This window comes from Trachypithecus francoisi, unplaced genomic scaffold (assembly GCF_009764315.1).
Source record: "Trachypithecus francoisi isolate TF-2019V2 unplaced genomic scaffold, Tfra_2.0 Lachesis_group10, whole genome shotgun sequence".
Classification (NCBI taxonomy): domain Eukaryota; kingdom Metazoa; phylum Chordata; class Mammalia; order Primates; family Cercopithecidae; genus Trachypithecus; species Trachypithecus francoisi.
The window spans coordinates 14,032,555-14,051,616 of NW_022681455.1; the positions used below are offsets into that span (position 1 = coordinate 14,032,555).

Here is a 19,062-nt window from a genome sequence, read left to right on the forward strand (position 1 = left end):
CATTTGGATAGCCTCTTCGATGAAATGCCAGTTCAAATATTTTTGTCCATTAAAAAAGATTATCTTTTTCTTACTGATTTTTATGGAGTTCTTTATATTTTCTAGATAGAAGTCCTTTGTGCGATATATTTGTTGTGGAATTCTTCCACACTATAGCTTGCTTTTAACTCTTACAATTTTTCAATCAGAAGTGTTTAATTTTAATGAACTCACTTATATATCTTCTTTTAATGTTAGTGCTGTTTGTGTCTTCTTTAAGAATTTTTTGCCTGCTCCAAGATCATGAAGATATTCTCCTATGCTACCAAGAAGTTTTATTGTTTTACTTTTCACATTTAGATTTATAACTCCTTTGAATTGATTTTTGTGTATGGTGTGAGGTAAGGATCAAAATGATTTTTATCTATGTAAATATCTTGTTGACCCAGCATTATTTATTGAAAAGATTATCCCTCCTCCATTAAATTGCAGTGGCATCCTTTTCATAAAAATAGGTAATCATATGCTTATGAATCTCTGTCTGGATTCTGTATTTTGTCCTTATGATATATTTGTCTAACAAAGTGTCTTACATAATCCCAGCACTTTGGGAGGCCAAGGTGGGTGGATCACTTGAGGTCAGGAGTTTGAGACCAGCCTGGCCAACATGGCGAAACCCCATTTCTACTAAAAATACAAAAATTAGCCAGGCGTGGTGGTTCACACCTGTAATCCCAGCTACTTGGGTGGCTGAGGCATGTGAATTGCTTGAACCCAGAAGGCAGAGGTTATAGTGAGCCAAGATTGCATCACTGCACTCCAGCCTGGGCGACAAGAGCGAGACTCCATCTCAAAAAAACAAAAACAAAAACAAAAAAGCATCTTACATTGATGTAATCCTGATACCAGGTAGTATAAGTTCTTCAGTTTTGTTTTTTTGTCTTGATTTTCTTTTAGCCCATTTTTAGTGTTTGGCATTTACATACAGATTTTAGGATCATCCTGTCAGTTTCCACAAACAACCTGATAGATTTTTATCAGAATTGCATTGACTCTGTAGATCAATTTGGGAGAGTTGACATTTTTATAATATTGAGTCTTCTAATCAATGAACACAATATAGCGCTCCATTTGTTGTCTTTAATTTCTCTAAGTAATGTTTGGAAGTTCTCTCTGTAGTATTCTTGTACTTCTTTCATTAGATTTGTTCTTTTTATTGTTATTGCAAATGCTATCTTTTAAAATTTCACCTTGTAATTTTTTGTTTCTTATGTATATAAATACATTTTTGTATCTTGACCTTGATTCCAGGGATTTTGCTGTATTCACTTCTTAATCTTAATAACTTATTTGTAGAATGATTTGGATTTTCTATGTGCGTAATCACTGTGTGTGATGGATAAAGAGCTTTGTTTCTTTCTTGTCTGATTCTTATCTCTTTCACTTTTTTTATTGTGAAATAAAAATTAAAAAATATTTAATATAATTAATATTATATTATATTTAATATTATAATTAATATTAATTAAATATAATTAATTTAATAAAAAATGAAATAAAAAAATAAAAAATTTTATTCTTATCTCTTTCACTTTTATTTATTTTTTATTGCCTCATTGCTCTATCTAGGACCTCAATTATAATTTTGAATAGAAATGGTGATAGCGTGTACTTTTGTCTTATTCCCAACTTCAGGGGGAAAGCATTCAATATTTAAAATATGGCTCTTGCTTAGAAGTGTTGAAACCTTTTTATCGATTAAGAAAATTCTCATTTCTAATTAATGGTTATTTTAATCATGAACATGTTTTGAGTTTTAGCAAATTATTTTCTGCATTTATTGAGATGATCATATGATTTGTTTCTCCTTTATTTTGTCAATATGGTAATCACATTTTAAAAAATGTTAGAACAGTTTTGCGTTTCTATCAAAAATCCAACTGATGTGCTATTATTTTAGTGTTTTGTTGGACTCAGTTTGGTGATATTTTGTTAAGAATTTGTCTGTTTAGGAGAGAGATTGGTGTAAGTATCTGAATAGTGCCTCCCTTTGCATTCTTGATATTTACAATCTGTGCCTTTCTTCCCCCCTTGCCTGGGGTTTATCAAATTTATTATTTTATAAGTGAACTTATTTTGACTTTTTTTTTTGCTATTGTATGCTTATTTTCTAATTTATTAATTTCTGTTCATAATTAGTACTTTCCTAATATTTTTGGCTTTGGGTTTTCTGTTTTTTCTAACTTTGTGAAAATGATACTTAGATTATTGATTTTCAGCTTTTCTAACATATGCATTCAAAGCTCTGCATTTTCCTTAAGCATGGCTTTAATAGTATCCTCTTAAATTCTGTCACATTTTTTCTGCTCAAAATATTTAAAAATAGCCATGTGTTTTTTTCTTTGACCACAAGTTATTAGACATTTATTGCTTAATTTCCAATGGTTTAGGATATTCTAAAAATCTTGTTGATTTCTAGCTTAATCCAGCTATTGTCAAAGAATATGCTATTAACATTGTAGTCTTTTGATATTTTTGAGACTATTCTTATGGCCTGGATATGATCATTTTTGCTGAGTGATAGACATGCACTTGAATAGACTACACAATATATTCTGTAGTTGTAGTTGCAGAATTTGGTGCACATAGATTGGGTCAAATTCATTAATTGTGTTGATCAAAGTTTCTATCTACAGTTTTTCAGTCTGCTTATTCTGTCAGTTATTGGAATGGATAAGCAAAATCTCTTACTGTGGTGATGAATTTTCCTACTTTTCATTCTGTCAGTTTTTAAATATATATTTTGAGGGTATGTTATTAAATACATACAAACCTATAATTGTTTTAATTCCTTGGTGTATTGTACCCCTTTCCTCTCTGTACCTCTCATAATGGTTCTTGACTTACTGTTTACAGGTCTTATAGTAGTATATACCAACTCTCCTTTGTTAGTTGGTTAGTGTTTCCATGGTATATCTTTTTATATACTTTAAATTTCCTTACTCTATTTTTAGTTGTTTGTTTTATAAGCCACATATAGCTGGCTTTTGTTTACTTATCTCACCTGACAATCTTTGGAGCAGCTAATAGTTCATTTACATGTAAAGTACTTGATAATATAATTGGGTTTAAACTTCCCATTGTACTCGTTGTTTTCTAACTGTCCTATCTGTTCTTTGTTCTTTTCTTCTTTCTTGCTTTTAAAAAAATTAATAAAGCAATTTTAATTCAGTTTTCTTCTCTCTTTTCTTGATAGTTATACATTGTGTTTTACTCTTTTGGCTGTTATCCTGGAGATTATAGCATCTATTTTTCACTTATGAATATACTTTAGATTAGTATTTTAATCCTTCCGTGATGATGTAGTGTTATTAGAATACTTTGACTCTATAAACCCCTTGCTCTTTTTGGAATGGTTGTATCGTTTTAATTCCACACATGAATAAAATAACCTGATACATTATTATTGCTGTTTTATACAGTATTTATCTATATGTATCATTTATTTTCATTCCTTCATGTAAGTCTGTGTTTCCCTTTGGGATTATTTTCTTTTTGCTGGAAGAACTCCCTTTAGTATTTCTATTTTTACCTGTTTGAAAGTATTTTGTCTTAATTTTTGAAGCATATTTTTGCTGCATGTGGAATTCTAGATTGACAGTTTCTTTCAGCACTTTAAAGATGTAATTTCATTGTCCTCTGTTTTCCATTATTTTTGTTGAGAAATCGGCTGTCAGTCTCACTTTGGTCCTTTAGAGGTGATGTGCCTTTTTCCTCTGTGTGTTAAAATTTTTTTCTTTGTCTTTGGTATTGAGGAGTTCTATTATGATGTGCTGAGGCACTTTTTCTTTACTATTTATCTTGCTTGAGGATCATAGAGGTTCTTGAATCAGTTTTAGAATATTCTTTAATTACAAAATTTTTTTTTGAGACAAAATCTTGCTCTGTGGCCCAGGCTGGAGTGAAGTGGTGTGATCTCAGCTCACCGCAACCTCTGCCTCCTGGGCTCAGGTGATCCTCCTGCCTCAGCCTTCTGAGTAGCTGGGACTGACTACACGTGCTACCACACCTGGCTGATTTTTTTTATTTTCAGTAGAGATAAGATTTTACCATTTTGGCCAGGCTGATCTCAAACTCCTGACCTCAACCAATCCACCTGCCTCAGCCTACCAGAGTGCTGGGATTACAGGTGTGAGCCACCACCCCTGGCCAGTTTTAGAATATTCTTAGCAGCTTTCTCATCAAATAGTATTTCTTCTGGTCTGATCACTTTCCTCCCCTCCTAGAAGTACAATTTTATATCCTTTAGATCTTTCACCCTGTTCTATTTGACTCCTAAACTCTTTTTCCTATTTTCCATTGTATTTTTTCCTCTTTAGTTTGGAAATTTTCTAATGACATATGTTTCAATTCACTAATGTTCTCATCTTCTGTTCTGTTCTTATTTTTATTTTATTTTGTTAGGGCTTTATGGCAGTATAACTTATACACCATAAAATTCAGCCATTGTAGGTGTAGCATTCAATGATGTTAGTTAAATTCACAGAGTTCTGCAACCAGAGAAGAAAATCTTACCTTATTCTTTGTCTTTTCTGAAATTCTTATTTGGTAGATTAGTAGATACAAACAGCCCTGATAGAGCTATAATTATTTAATTACATTCAGGGAATACTAATGGCTACCTTATCTAAATGGTGAAAGTAGTTTCTAAATTATAAAGTACTATTAATATATACTTTTACTCATCCAAATAAAAATTATATTTAATAACATATATATCTAAACCCTTGGTAAAAATAAAATGCTAAAATGCTATACAATGTAAGGTGTTATTACCATGTGCATAGAGGTGGTTCCTGCTTGTTTTTTTTTTTTTTTTTTCTTTTTGTAGAAATAGGGTCTCACCATGTTGTCCAAGTTGTTCTTGAACTGCTGGGCTCAAGTGATCCTCTTGCCTCAGCCTTCCAAAGTGATAGGATTAGAGGCCTGAGCCACTGTGCCTGGCTGAAGTCTATGTTTTTTTGATGGAGCTATAAAAATAAGACTTTTTTTTTTTTTTTAGCAGTAAGTCATGTATGCTACTGGGTAAGTGAATACTGAGGTGCTGGTAGGACTCTGTATCATTGGTACTTATCTTACTGCCTTGGAACTCCTATATTTTGCATACATGCCTGTCCCCCCCTGTGAATTACTAAGTAAGATTGCTAAGCTGCTTACTAAGTGGCTGATCCTAAGAAGAACACTTAGCCGGGCTTAATAAACATTGAGGAGTGAGAACATAAGAGTGTTACTAGAGCTTTGCTTTCTTAGGGTGGAAATGCCCTCCGTTGTCACTTGAATTCCTGCTAACACCCCAATACATGTGGAAAGGTTGCTCTTAATTATATATGATATATATAATGATCAACCTATAATGTTGAAACTGGAAGGTCTTTAGCCATCAAGCCCAGAATCTTAATTTCTCAGATAAAAAAGCCATGACCCAGAAAGTTTAAGTGATTTACCCAAGTGATTTACTCAAGATCTCAGTCTATGCATTAGAGCTGGGCTTGATTTAGCCAAAAATTATTGTGGCCCACTTTGGGGATTTACCCTCAGATGTTGTCATCACAAAATGTATGTATCAAATGTGAAACTGCCACTTCGTTGCCAGTGCATTCCTTTAGCAAATAACCTTAAACGTTGGAATTGCCCTTATGGGGAGATGATGGTACCTCAGCAGTGCCCCTCAGAGCCCAATCAGGTGATTTTGCAGAGCTTTCTGTTTTAAACGCTTCTGTCTAAAGTGTTTAGCGTGATGCTATAGGTCAGGCAAAAATATAGTAACAGCAACATGACAACAACAACAAAACAACGAACGTGGATAAACAAACGAACCTTAAAAATTTTTTGTCACTACAATGTTTTAACAATTTCAAAGATTGACATAGATCTTTTCCCTTACTTATGTTAATACCTATTAGTTTATGCTGTTTTTAGTGTTAAACGGTAAAATGTTTATTCCCTTGTTACAGTCCATTACTGCAGTGGCTTAATTTCATCTTGACAGTTTTCCTCTGCCTTTTTGGCATCCCATTCATTCTGATTACACCAGTGGATCTATTACCAGAAAGGGGTCCCAAACCAGACCTCAAGAGAGGGTTCTTGGATCTTGTGCAAGAACGAATTCGAGGTGAGTCCACAGAATAAAGTGAAAACAAGTACTTTAAGAACGTAAAGGAATTAAAGGGTGGCTATTCCATAGAGAGACTAGGGCATTCTCAAAAGCAAGAGGAGAAACACGTCTGCCTTAGGTACAGTGCTTATTTCTATATAACAAAGGAAAAAGTCATGGGGAGATGTACTTTACTACAAGGGTTTGTGACAAAGTATTGTTAATCTTTGTGTAACTACTTTGGAAAGAATCTATATTATCTTTAAAGCAAAATATTATTATTATTATTATTTTTGAGATGGAGTCCCACTCTGTTGCCCAGGCTAGAGTGCAATGGCATGATCTTAGCTCACTGCAACCTCTGCCTCCTAGGTTGAAGCAATTTTCCTGCCTCAGCCTCCTGAGCAGCTGGGACTACAGGCATGTGCATTATTACACCTGGCTAATTTTTATATTTTTAGTAGAAACGGAGTTTCACCATGTTGACCAGGCTAGTCTCAAACTCCTGACCTCAGGTGATCCACCCGCCTTGATCTCCCAAAGTGTTAGGATTACAGGCATGAGCCACCGTGCCTGACTGCAAAACTTATTCTTAAACTAAGAATGCTTTTGTTCATAAGATATTGGGGCATCAGGACATTTCCTGGGTCTATTATTTCCTGGGTTTGTTAAGTCCTGGGTCTATTCAGTAAACATTACTAACTTCTTCCCTTAACTGTAAATATCCTATAACTAAAAAGTCTAGCCTCCTGGGAATGCAGCACAATAGGTCTCAGCCTCATTTTACCCAGCCCTAATTCAAGATGGAGTCACTCTGGTTTGAATGCCTCTGGCACATTTCCCGCCTCCCATTTATAAGGGGAGCCTTAATCCTAAAGGTTGCAGAGGGATAGAAATTTATCTTCTGTAGCGTCTTCAGGCTGAACAGGGGCTATGATGTTCCTGCCTAACAATATTTAGGGTCTCTTGTATTTAGAGTTGGGAGGAGTTTAGTCAGAAAGTGTTAGTATGGTGAAGGTCATTCAAAACTCTGAGTCCTGATGAAAGATGATACCTGGAAGATTAATAAGTATTTAAGAAAACATGGAGTAAGCTTCTTCTAAATTATAGACAAAGAGTACCACAGCAATATATTCTAGAACTGCAAAGCAAAATCAGTAAAATTGTCTCAAACGAAATAAGACAGCTCTCTATGAACTGGGGAATTGTGGGAACCAAGGTGATATGGGGTTGCTAGCTGATTTCATTATGTGTCCAGAATTAGAATATTAATTCAGATTTTTACGTTACTCATGCTGCTTGTTTCTTTTGAGCAGCAACCAGAGATCACTGGTTGGTTCACAGGAATAAGCAGGGTCAGTCTAAATTGCAGAAAAAACTCAAAGTCAATGGACGAGACCAGAGTCTAATAACAGGTGTACCATAGTTTGTGAAATGTAATTTTTCTATCTCCAGTCCCTGTTTTTATTAAAACAAACCATGGTAGGACTGATTGGTTTGCAAAATAAATTTTAGTCTTATTGTATGTGGCCTGGTTGTTTGTATAAAGTGAAGCAAGAATAATAATTTGCCATATAGCGTCTTTTGACTTTGATGGAACTGTGTTCTATAATGTAATCTTAGATTAGACTTTTTAAAGCCTTGAGACCAGTCATGGATTTATATGTGCCTGCAAATACGAGTTGGGTAAGTTTCTCTCCTCTGGAGGTCCCAAGATATTTGGGGCTCCAGGGCCTGTCAGAAAGTGACATTCTTTACTTACCACAGGTCAGGAGCTCTGTACAAGGCTCAAGATATGAGGTCAATTTTCTTAGGGGCTTTAATTGGCTCTATAAATGAATTTTGATTCCTTAAAGCAGTCTGTTTACATTTGAAAGCATGTCAGTCATTCCAGTCAAAGCCTTGGTAAAATAACTAGTGTCTCCAATTGTGTCTTGTCACAAAGGAAAAAGTCTTACTGGACTTACGTAAATAGCTATATCACTGTAAGTTAAAAATACTCACAAATAGTTTCCAAATTTGGGAGAAATCGGGTAGAGAGAACGAAACGTGCTGTAAATTTTGTTTACAGTAGTATACTATACTCAATTGTTAAAAGCTGTAAATAGCTCAAAATAAAAGTTTTCTTGACTCTTAAAACAGAAAGGCAAAAAGTCATAAATAGATTATTTTGGTCTTTTATTAGTTGTCTATGCAATTCCTGTTTTTCTCAATATTTATGAATACATTAGTTTTCCAAGAGTCTTGGAAGTTTTCTTCTATTTTAATGGCATACATTTCAAAGCTGTCAAAATCCTGCTTTATAAGAGTACTTGTCAGAGTCCTATAGCTGATTATAAACTGCCTTTTGAAGAGAATCGAAACAAGACAATTGCTTGTGGATGACAAAAAGTCTTAGGGCAGCTGTAGTCAGAGACACAGTTGACAAGGAAATTTGGCTACCCTTGTGACACACAATAATTTAAGATAACAATTATAACTATTAATGATAACATATACTAAGTTATGCAAGAATTATTGTAGTTTTGCATAATTTTGGAACACATACCAATGACACATATAAATAACCCAAAGAACGTCTGATGCCATTTTGTATTTGACAATACTTCCTATGTGATTTTAGTATGTCAAATAAGTCAAATATGCCATTATTTAACTTCAGGGGACCTCATATCTAAAAGGATTATCAAGTCAGGAAAGACTTAATTTATAATTTGATTTTGGAAAGTTTGTTAAATAGCAAAGGTGTAAAACACGTTATGTTATAAAATAGAATCTCAGGTCACCGATTTCTTTAGCCAAAATGGTAACTTAAAGATTTAGAAAAGGCAAAAACTTTTACCCATTGATAGAGGGAAGAGTTAGCTTTCCAAATAATGTCTCTTTTCTTTCCTTTCTTTTTTTTCTTTATTCAAAAGGCAAACAAAAATATTTTATATTTTAATATTACATGAAAATCTTGTTCAAAAGAGAAAGCCAAATTTCGCTTTTGTGTTAATATACTATTAATGTCAAATCCAATTTTTAATAAAATCATATGGACCAAATCTACTCACTCCAAATCAGTTTGACCATAAAGTAAGATTCTCATAAACCTTTTATAATCCTTTAAATTTTTTGTTGATGGCAAGATGGCTGCCTTTGTCTTTGCCAGTGTAGTGAGAGCAGCTTCAGGAACCTTATAGCCCCTGAATGTTTTGGCATCTTCAGCCTACCAAAATTGTGTCAAGAATGCCTCTCTTATTTCTGCATTGTCTACTGGACGTTTTAGTCATATTCAGACACCAGTTGTTTCCTCCACTCCCAGACTTACCACATCTGTCAGAAACCTGACTTGTGGGCATCCTGCAGTGATCTTTAATAGAGTGGCCCCTTTGCTTCCAAGTGTCCTGAAGCTGCCAGTCAGATCTCTAACATTCGCCTGTACACAAAAAGGCAAGAGAAAGACTGTGAAAGCTGTCATCTGTAGGTTTCTTCGACTTCATTCTGGCCTTTGGTTGAAGACAAAGGCTGGTTATAGGTCAGAAGATCGAGACCATCCTGGCTAACACGGTGAAACCCCGTCTCTACTAAAAAGTACAAAAAACTAGCCGGGCGAGGTGGCGGGCGCCTGTGGTCCCAGCTACTCGGAGGCTGAGGCAGGAGAATGGCATAAACCCGGGAGGCGGAGCTTGCAGTGAGCTGAGAACCGGCCACTGCACTCCAGCCCGGGCGACAGAGCGAGACTCTGTCTCAAAAAAAAAAAAAAGAAAAAATTATGGAAAAAAACACTTGCAAGAAAAAAAGCGATTGAGGGAATCTGTATTCTACAGTAAAACCCAGAGTAAACTCTTAGATAAAATGATGACTTCTTTCTGGAAGAGACGAAAAACCGGTATGATGATGATCCTTATCAAAGTATTATGATCAAACAAACCTGAAAGTATAGATCAGAAGTTTCACTTGTTTCTCAGCTATTGAATATGTATATTTGTGTACATAATATCTTCGCAAAAATGGGTAAATGTAAAACTTCATGTAAATTGTACCAACGAATAGGTAAACATACAGTGCCAATGTTAAACTTATAAAAGTTTTAAAACTTAAACAATTTTTTGCTGAAGACTAAGTCAGTACTCTAAGCAAACCCTGTTGTGCGTTTTTCCAATATTCAATTTATGGAAAAACTAAACAATATCCTTTTAATTTTAGTCACTTTGTTCACACACAGAATTTCTTTTACAAGATGAATTTTTTACAAACCTTCTACCATTTGGTCAAATTTTTAGCTTTATTCTATCTAACTTAAAATAATTATTCAGCTCTCTTTTCTTTTCTTTGTTTTTGTTGTTGTTGTTGTTGTTGTTGACAGAGTTCTGCTCTGTCTCCCATACTGGAGTGTGATGGCGCAGTCTTGGCTCACCGCAACCTCCACCTCCCAGGTTCAAACAATTCTCGTGCCTCAACCTCCCAAGCACCTGGGATTATAGGCACACACCACCACACGTGGCTAATTTTTGTATTTTTAGTAGAGATGGGGTTTCACCATGTTGGTCAGGCTGGTCTTGAACTCCTGACCTCAGGTGATCCACCTGCCTTGGCTTCCCAGAGTGCTGAGATTACAGGCATGAGCCACCACACCTGTACCCCCCTTTATTTTTTTTGAGATAGAGTCTTGTTCTGTTGCCCAGGCTGGAGTGCAGTGGTGTAATCTCAGCTCACTGCAATTTCCGGCTCTTGAGTTCAAGTGTTTCTCCTGCCTCAGCCTCCTGAGTAGCTGGGACTATAGGCGTGCGGCACCACACCTGGCTAACTTTTGTATTTTTAGTAAAGATGGAATTTCACCATGTTGACCAAGCTGGTCTTGAACACCTGGCCTCAGGTGATCTGCCCAACTCAGCCTTCCAAAGTGCTGAGATTACAGGTGTGAGCCACTGTACCCAGCCACTTATTTTTCTTTAAGTCAGTTAACCAGAGCTCTTTCATATGTAAACATCACACACATAACACATATAAATACACAGATGGAAGAAGATCTAATAGTTATAATATTTTTTTATTTGCCAGTTTTAAGTTTCTTAATTGGATTACTGGCTTCAGGCTGAAGCCCTTCAAAGAACAGGGCTAAAAAGCATGCAATTTCTAGGGCCTAATAAGCAGGCACAATGGAAGTCAAAACAGATCCTCCAAAATTAAAAGTCCCATTTTTATACTGGATCCTTGATCCCCAAAAGAGAGAATGAGCCCCTCCCCTATGGGAGTCTTATCTTTCAGTAGGGCTGGGGACATTTCCATACTTTCCAGGTGGTCAAGAACATGCTTCTCTGATCCCAGTGTGCCAAGTGCAGAGTATTCCTCCCTCATAGCTGCCATTAGCTATCCCTAAAAGTGTATGTCCTACCTGGTTATTAGACACCAAGGCTAAAAGCTCTCAAAATGCAAGTGATTTTGACCATTCATTTAACCCGTTTTCACAGAGAGACCAGAAGCCTGACTGGTAGGAAATTCTTACCTTTTTGCCAGCGTGATAGGTTTCTGAGTTACCTTTCTCTGAGTGGCTTTGATAGTCTTGCTTGTTGCCCCATAGCTGTGGGGTCCAAGCCACGTTACAAAAGAAAATCATCTTTTTCCATTTCATGGACACATAGGTAAAGCCTCTCAGTTTTGCGAGCTTCCACCCAACAGGCTGTGTGGGGGAAACAAATGAACGTTTTCCATTTTGTCTGGACCAAATACACATGACAAACATAGATACCAGTCACCCCAGTCAGCACCCAGCATCAACCTGGCAAGGCTCAAACTTTCCCCTGTTGGCCCCTGTCAACCCCTGTCGTCTTTGATCCACTTCAAGTGGGGTGGAATGACCTCTAACCAGGAGTTTCAACATGTGGTCTCTGGGCAAGATAGAAAAGCGGACAGTTGCCCTGCATGACAGAAAAGATAGTAAAGAAAGGAGAGAAAGAGAGAGAGGAAAGGGAAGGGCAAAAAGCATTCATTGCCTGTGGTGGGGCAGGGAGGCGAGGAGCTCAGGGAGGCCAGGGAAAGACCCACCCAGTGCAGCAACACTGAATCAAAAGTCTAGGCAGCTGCTTGTCAGTTGTGAAGAGATCTTCTCCAGCAGCCCCATCAGCTCTCACATTTCCCCCTTTGTGGGAGAGAAAGCTCCGCAGTGTCCGACAATCCTGTACGTGCCTAATCCTGTCACCCACAGCCGTCAGCAAAGAGTTCAAGGCAGATTAATCCAAAGAGAAAAGCGGTCAACATCCTATAGTGTCAAATCCATTTTTGACCAAAAGAGGCCTTACTGAGAGGACTCTCTAACCCCTTATGTCTCAGGAGGGATGCTAACCCGTCTGAGCTGGGCCTTTAACCCAACTTTGTCCTTTACCTGGGATGAAGTGTATCCTACCACTTATCCAAAGTCGGCCAGTTGGTGCTGTGCAGACAATTTTACTTTGGTTAAGTGGGGGTCTCTTCAGTATCATCCCTTCATGGCTCATCACAAAATATGTTACTGAAAAGGGGGTCCCAGTCCAGACCCCAAGAGAGGGTTCTCGGATCTTGAGCAGGAAAGAATTTGAGGCAAGTCCACAGAATAAAGTGAAAGCAAGTTCATTAAGAAAGTAAGGGAATAAAAGGGTGACTACTCCATAGAGAGACCAGGGCATTCCCAAGAGTGAGAGGAGGAACACATCTGCCTTAGTGAGGTACAATGCTTGTTTATATATAAGATAACAAAGCAAAAAGTCGTGGGGAGATGTGCTCTACTACAAGGGCTTTTGACAAAGGATTGTTAATCTCTGTGTAACTACTTTCACAAGAATATTATTTTAAAAGCAAAACTTACTCTTTTTTCTTTTTGAGACGGAATCTCATTGCAAAACTTATTCTTAAACTAAGACTGCTTTTGTTCATAAGACAGGACATCAGAACATTTCCTGGGTCTGTTATTTCCTGGATTTGTTAAGTCCTGGGTCTGTTCAATAAACATTATTAACTTCTTCCCTTAACTGTTAATATCCTGTGACTAAGAATGCCTAGTCTGCTAGGAATGCAGCCAGTAGGTCTCACAGCCTCATTTTACCCATCCCCTGTGCAAGATGGAGTCACTCTAGTTTGAACACCTCTGACAGATCTCTTGGTGTGGAAACTGTGTGGCATTTCATTCCGTTCAGTCACACAGTGGACAGGTGAGTTAGCAGTGAAGATGTAGAACAAAGGCATTAGTACTGCCCTGGGTGTATGTGTATGGTGGGGGCGGGGGTGGGGTGTCACTTGTTACTGACTATGGAGCAGGAAGTAAGTAGGATAGCACTGGGTGAGGATGGGATTTTGGGGCTGTCAGGGTAGTTACCACAGAAGTCAAAGGCATGTGAGGGACAGAGTGGAGGAAGAGTCCAGTGTTTTATATTCATGGAATAGGCAATGTGAAGCCTCTGGCTTATAAGTCAGGGCCACTTAGAGAAAGGAAATCTCTCCTTAGAAGAGCAAAGTAGACAATCGGGAGAGAGTGGCCATACTGTTAAAGAATATTAAGGGGTGGGAATGAGGAACATGGGAAGGCATAGATGCCCCTTCTCTGCATTCCTTAGCACCCTGTGGGTCTTGCTTACGCAGCATTGACCATCAAGTGTGGTAAGGCTGAGTTCCTTATTGGGCTCCCCCTCTAGGATGTACACTTCTTGAAGGTGAGGCCATCGCCAGCACCTAGCCCAGGGCTTATGCTGTACTAAACATTCAGTAGGCATTTGTTTAATGAATGAATATATGTGGTAGATGGGCAGGGGGAGAAACAAAGCATCCATGAGCACAGATGTTGGAAAGTAGAGAGAAAGCTTTACTAATGATTTTATTTTTATCTTTTTATTATGGAAAATGTTTAAACATATTCAAAAGTAGAGAAAATGGTACAATGAATCCCTTTTTACTTATCACTCAGCCTCAACAGTGATCAACATATGGCCAATCTTGCTTCATTTATCTGCCCCCCTCCCCATTGGATTATTTTGAAACAAAGCCCAGATGTCATATTATTTCATCTGTGAAACCCCAGTATGTATCTTCAAAACATTGAAGAGACTTGCCTTTAAATAATATGACCACAATGTCATTATCACACCAGACAACAATTGCAGAGTAATTCCTTACTGTCATGAAATATTGGTATTCAAATTTCCCTTATTGTCTTGTAAATTCCCCCCTTCCCCATTGGTCAGTTAGAATTAGAATCCAAACAAGGACTACTCATGTATTTAGCTAATAAATCTCTTAGGCTTCTTTTAGTCTATAGCAAGCTTGTCTAACCTGTGGCCTGTGGGCCACATGCTGCCAGGACAGCTTTGAATGTGGTTCAACACAAATTCATAAACTTTCTGAAAACATTATGAGATTTCAAAATTTAAATTTAAATTAAATTTAATTGTTTGTAGCTCTTTGGGTATCATTAGCATTAGTGTATTTTATGTGTTGCCCAAGACAATTCTCCTTAAAGTGTGGCACAGGAAATTGAAAGATTGGGCATCCTTGGTCTGTGGGTTCACCCTTCTTTTTTTCTTTGCAATTTATTCGTTGAAGAAACTGGATCCTTTGTCTTGTAGAATTTCCCACAGTCAGAATTTTAACTAACTACATCCCCATGTACTTAAATTCATTTTTCTGTCTGCTGTATTTCCTATGAACAGGTAATAACAATCTGAGGTTTGATCGTGTTTTCAGATTTTTGGCAAGAAGGCCTATGAAGGTGGGGGTGCTGTACGCTTCCCGCTTAATGGCATCAGGAGGCACCTGCTGCCTTGTCCCTCCCTTTGTTGTGTGAAGCCCCATCAGTGAGCACAGGTGTTGTAAGCCTGACCCGTGTGTCATCCGCCTCCTTATCTGCTTTTTGCTCTGTGATTTTGGCAGCCATTGGTAATTAATTCCTAGGTTAGGGGTTAGTAAACTTTTATGTAAAGGGCCAGATAGTAAATAGTTTTGGCTTTGAGGGCCAATATGGTCTCTGTCATTGTAGTAGGAATGCAGCCTTGGACAGTATGTGCATGAATGGGCACAACTGCGTACCTATAAAACATTTACCAGATTAGATTTGACCTACTGGGAGTTATCTGCCAACTTCTGATCTAGATTATTTTACTAAGGATTACAAAATAATACAGTTCCATCATCATTGGTTGAAATACTTCTATAAAGAAGAATTTTACCTCATCAATTATTTGGTTACTTTAAAGGCGTAACAGAAAGGAAGCTGCATATAAAGAAAAGGCAGAATAAATTCTTGTGTCTTTCGCTTGGTTATTTGGTTTCAGAGTGGGTTATTTTCCTCACATCTTCCAAAGGAGTTCATTTTGTTTTTTAAGTATCATCAGGAAATCATGGCTTTTTGACATACTTGGTGTTTCAGTCTTTCTAGACTTAGGTCCTGTGGGTACACAGGAGGAGCCCCATGGCTGGTGTTGGTTAACAGTTGCACTGCAACCACAGGGCCTTTGATGCATTATGTGCTGCTTGGCAGAATGGTTTCCATGTCTCAGTTGTACTGTTACTGTAAATTCTATGAGTGGTCTCTGTCTGCAGCTTTACGATCCATGATGGTGCCATTTTAAAAAAGTTTTATTAGGCCAGGTGCAGTGTGGCTCACGTCTGTAATCGCAGCACTTTGGGAGATTGAGGTGGGAGGATTGCTTGAGGCCAGGAGTTCAAGACCAGCCTGGGCAACATAGCAAGACCTTATCTCTATGCCCTCCCCACTTTCATACCTTTATTAGGTATGAAAATACATTGTTTTCAAATTCAGAAATTTGATTCTAACAGTTTTACATAATATTTAAAATTTCCATGGGCTAAAATTTTATTTTGCTCCCACATTTGAGTGAGAACGTGCAGTACTTCTCTTTCTGTGCCTGGCTTATTTCACTTCACATAATGTCCTTCAGACTTATTCATATTGCTGCAGATGACAAGATTTCATTCTTTCTTAGGGCTGAATAGTATTTCATTGTGTATACCCACTACATTTTTAAATCCATTCATCTGCTGATGGCCACTTGATTCCAAATATTAGCTATTGTAATAGTGACCAGCTATCTATTTTTACCTTCTGCTGCATACTCTCTCTGCTTTGGCCTAATGTATCCTGACTGTTCTTTGCCTTTTTTTTTTTTTTTTTTTTTTGAGATGGAGTCTTGCTCTTGTTATCCAGGCTGAAGTGCAATGGTGTGATCTATGCTCACTGCAACCTCTACCTCCCAGGTTCAATCGATTCTCCTGCCTCAGCCTCCCTAGTAGCTGGGATTACAGATGCATGCCACCACGCCTGGCTAATTTTTGTATTTTCAGTAGAGACAGGCATTCACTGTGTTGGCCAGGTTGGTCTCAGATTCCTAACCTCAGGTGATCCACCCGTCTTGGCCTCCCAGAGTGCTGGGATTACCTGCGTGAGCCACTGTTCCCAGCCTGTCCTTTGCATTAGATTACTCTATAATGTTCTTTCTCTCCTTAATGTATCTTGGCTCACTATGAAAGTTTCCAGAGTTTCACTTCTTTCCATGGAGGTTTTCCAGACTAATTATGACCATCTTCGAGGATTCCAACGGCTGAGCTCTTTTTCTCTCAACCACAAATATAGGAAGAATTTATTTATAATTTAAAAGCTTCCCCAAATTCATCATTTCCTGGGCTGATATGAAAGGAAGCCGTGCTCTACTTTCTTCCTGCTCTATAGTCAGTAACAAGCACCACCCCCTGCCCCCACCATACACACACACCCAGGGCAGTACTAATCCCTTTGTTCTACATCTTCACTAGTAACTCACCTGTCCACTGTGTGACTGAATGGAATGAAATGTCACACAGTTTCCACACCAAGGGATCTGTCAGAGGTGTTCAAACTAGAGAGACTCCATCTTGCATAGGGGCCTTTTGGGAATAGAGTATTTAGAATGTCTGTCACACGACAAAATTACTTAATCTTAATATACAATAAATATAAAACTATCTTTCCTAGCAATCTTCTTTTTATGTAAGTATCATTTTGTCTCATTTTAAAAAACACTACAGGCTTTTACTTTATCCTAATCTTCACAGTTGAATATATGTCAATCAATAATGCCACATTATGTAGCTGTGTTGCAAAGTGACACATTCATTAAGATTGATTCTAAAAGGCCTATTGAGAAAAGCCACTGAGGGCAAATAAATTCAATAAAATTTAATCTATAGAGTTCTTTTTTTCTTGTCAAGCTTGGGTCAAGGCATATATTAAATGTGGTAGAATATAGAAAGTGTTTTTATTTCATTTTAAAACCTTTTGCCTATTATTAATTGAGGCATTTCATTAATTGGATTGGTGACATTTTTGCTGAGTCCAAGTACAGCTGGACCTTGGTAAACAGAAATCTACTTCATCTCATGAGATGTTGTAGCCAATTTTATTAATGCTGAAAAAGAGATGGTGTATTCTTTAGAATTACAGAAAGTGAGCAAAACGTTTTGGTTTGTGACTTTGTTTTTATTTTAGGATAATATTATAAAAATAATACCTTTCTAGCTTTAACTGTATGTATAATTTTTGGAACATTGTGAATACTGAAATATTGTAGTGATAACTATTTTGCTTAGTATGTAAAGAAACATTTGTAGAAAATTTAAAAGCCTTAAGCACAAAGTATACTTCTTCAGGTACATATCTGAACATTTACAGAGAAACAATCCTATGGGAATTTTATTCTCTGAATTGTATTAATAGATACTTTCAGTGAGCCTAAACCTGAAGCTGATTGTGGACAAATATTTATCAAATTGGAGATTTTAAATGATGAAGACAAATAATGGAATTCTTTTATTTTTTCAACATGTATTGAGAGCTTCCTAGATGCTATAAGTCTTTAATGTATTTTTTAATGTTTATAGATTTCTTGGGAAGTCCAGCTGATTTGATATTTTCATGGACATTTTAGAGTGTTAAATTTATAATCTGTTGGGAGGCTGAGGCAGGCGGATCACGAGGTCAAGAGATCAAGACCATCCTGGCCAACATCGTGAAACCCTGTCTCTACTAAAAATACAAAAATTAGCTGGGTGTGGTGGTGCATGCCTGTCGTCCTTGCTAATCGGGAGGCTGAGGCAGGAGAATTGCCTGAACCTGGGAGGCGGAGGTTGCAGTGAGCCGAGATTGCTCCACTGCACTCCAACCTGGTGACAGAGCAAGACTTCATCTCAAAATAGTAATAGTAGTAATAATAATAATATAAAATCCATAATCTGAAAATCTACATTATAAAATGTGTCACATTCAAGAATATTTATCAAGACAAAGTGCTGACTTCACCACATTCAGAAGGGTGTGGTATACCATTCACGGATAGGAAGAGGTGGGAGGAGTCTTGGAAACATTTCAATATATTTATATGGCAGGTATTTATTGGGTATCTACTCTGTGCTAGCTTATCGATAGGTGCTTGTGCTAGAATGGTAAGCAACGTATTAGTGGTTCTTGTATTCTTATAATTTACATTGTAGTAGTAGAAATTTAGAACAGACAAATTAGTTAAATTGGACTTCTTGAAGTTTGTTGAAGGAAGTAAACAGAGTGCCATAATAGAAAACAAGGGATAAGTGATTTTGAAAACAAGTAATTGGGGAGGACCTCCTTGAGGACTTTATATTGAGATCTGCTGTTGTTTTGGATATTTGTTACTTCCAGACCTCATGTTGAAATTTGACCAGATCTCTCCTGAATAAATTAATGCTCTTCTTTGGAGGTGAATGAATTCTTACTCTGTTAGTTCCCTTGATAACTAATTGTTACAAAGAGCCTAGCACCTCCCCTCTCTCTTGCTTCCTGTCTTGCCATGTGATATCTGCACGTATCAGCTCCCTTTCATTTCTTCCCATGGATAGAAGCAGCCTGAGAGCCTCATCAGATACAGGTGTCCAGTCCTGAACTTGCTAGCCAG

At 37.3% G+C, this 19,062-nt stretch overlaps 1 protein-coding gene and 1 pseudogene across 1 annotated transcript in view; both read left to right on the forward strand.

The window, feature by feature from the left end:
- RNF182 (ring finger protein 182) overlaps positions 1 to 19,062 on the forward strand; it is a 53,640-nt gene that overhangs the window by 14,191 nt on the left and 20,387 nt on the right. The gene's annotated exons all lie outside the window — the stretch shown is intronic.
- Positions 9,133 to 10,061, forward strand: LOC117086751 (annotated as a pseudogene).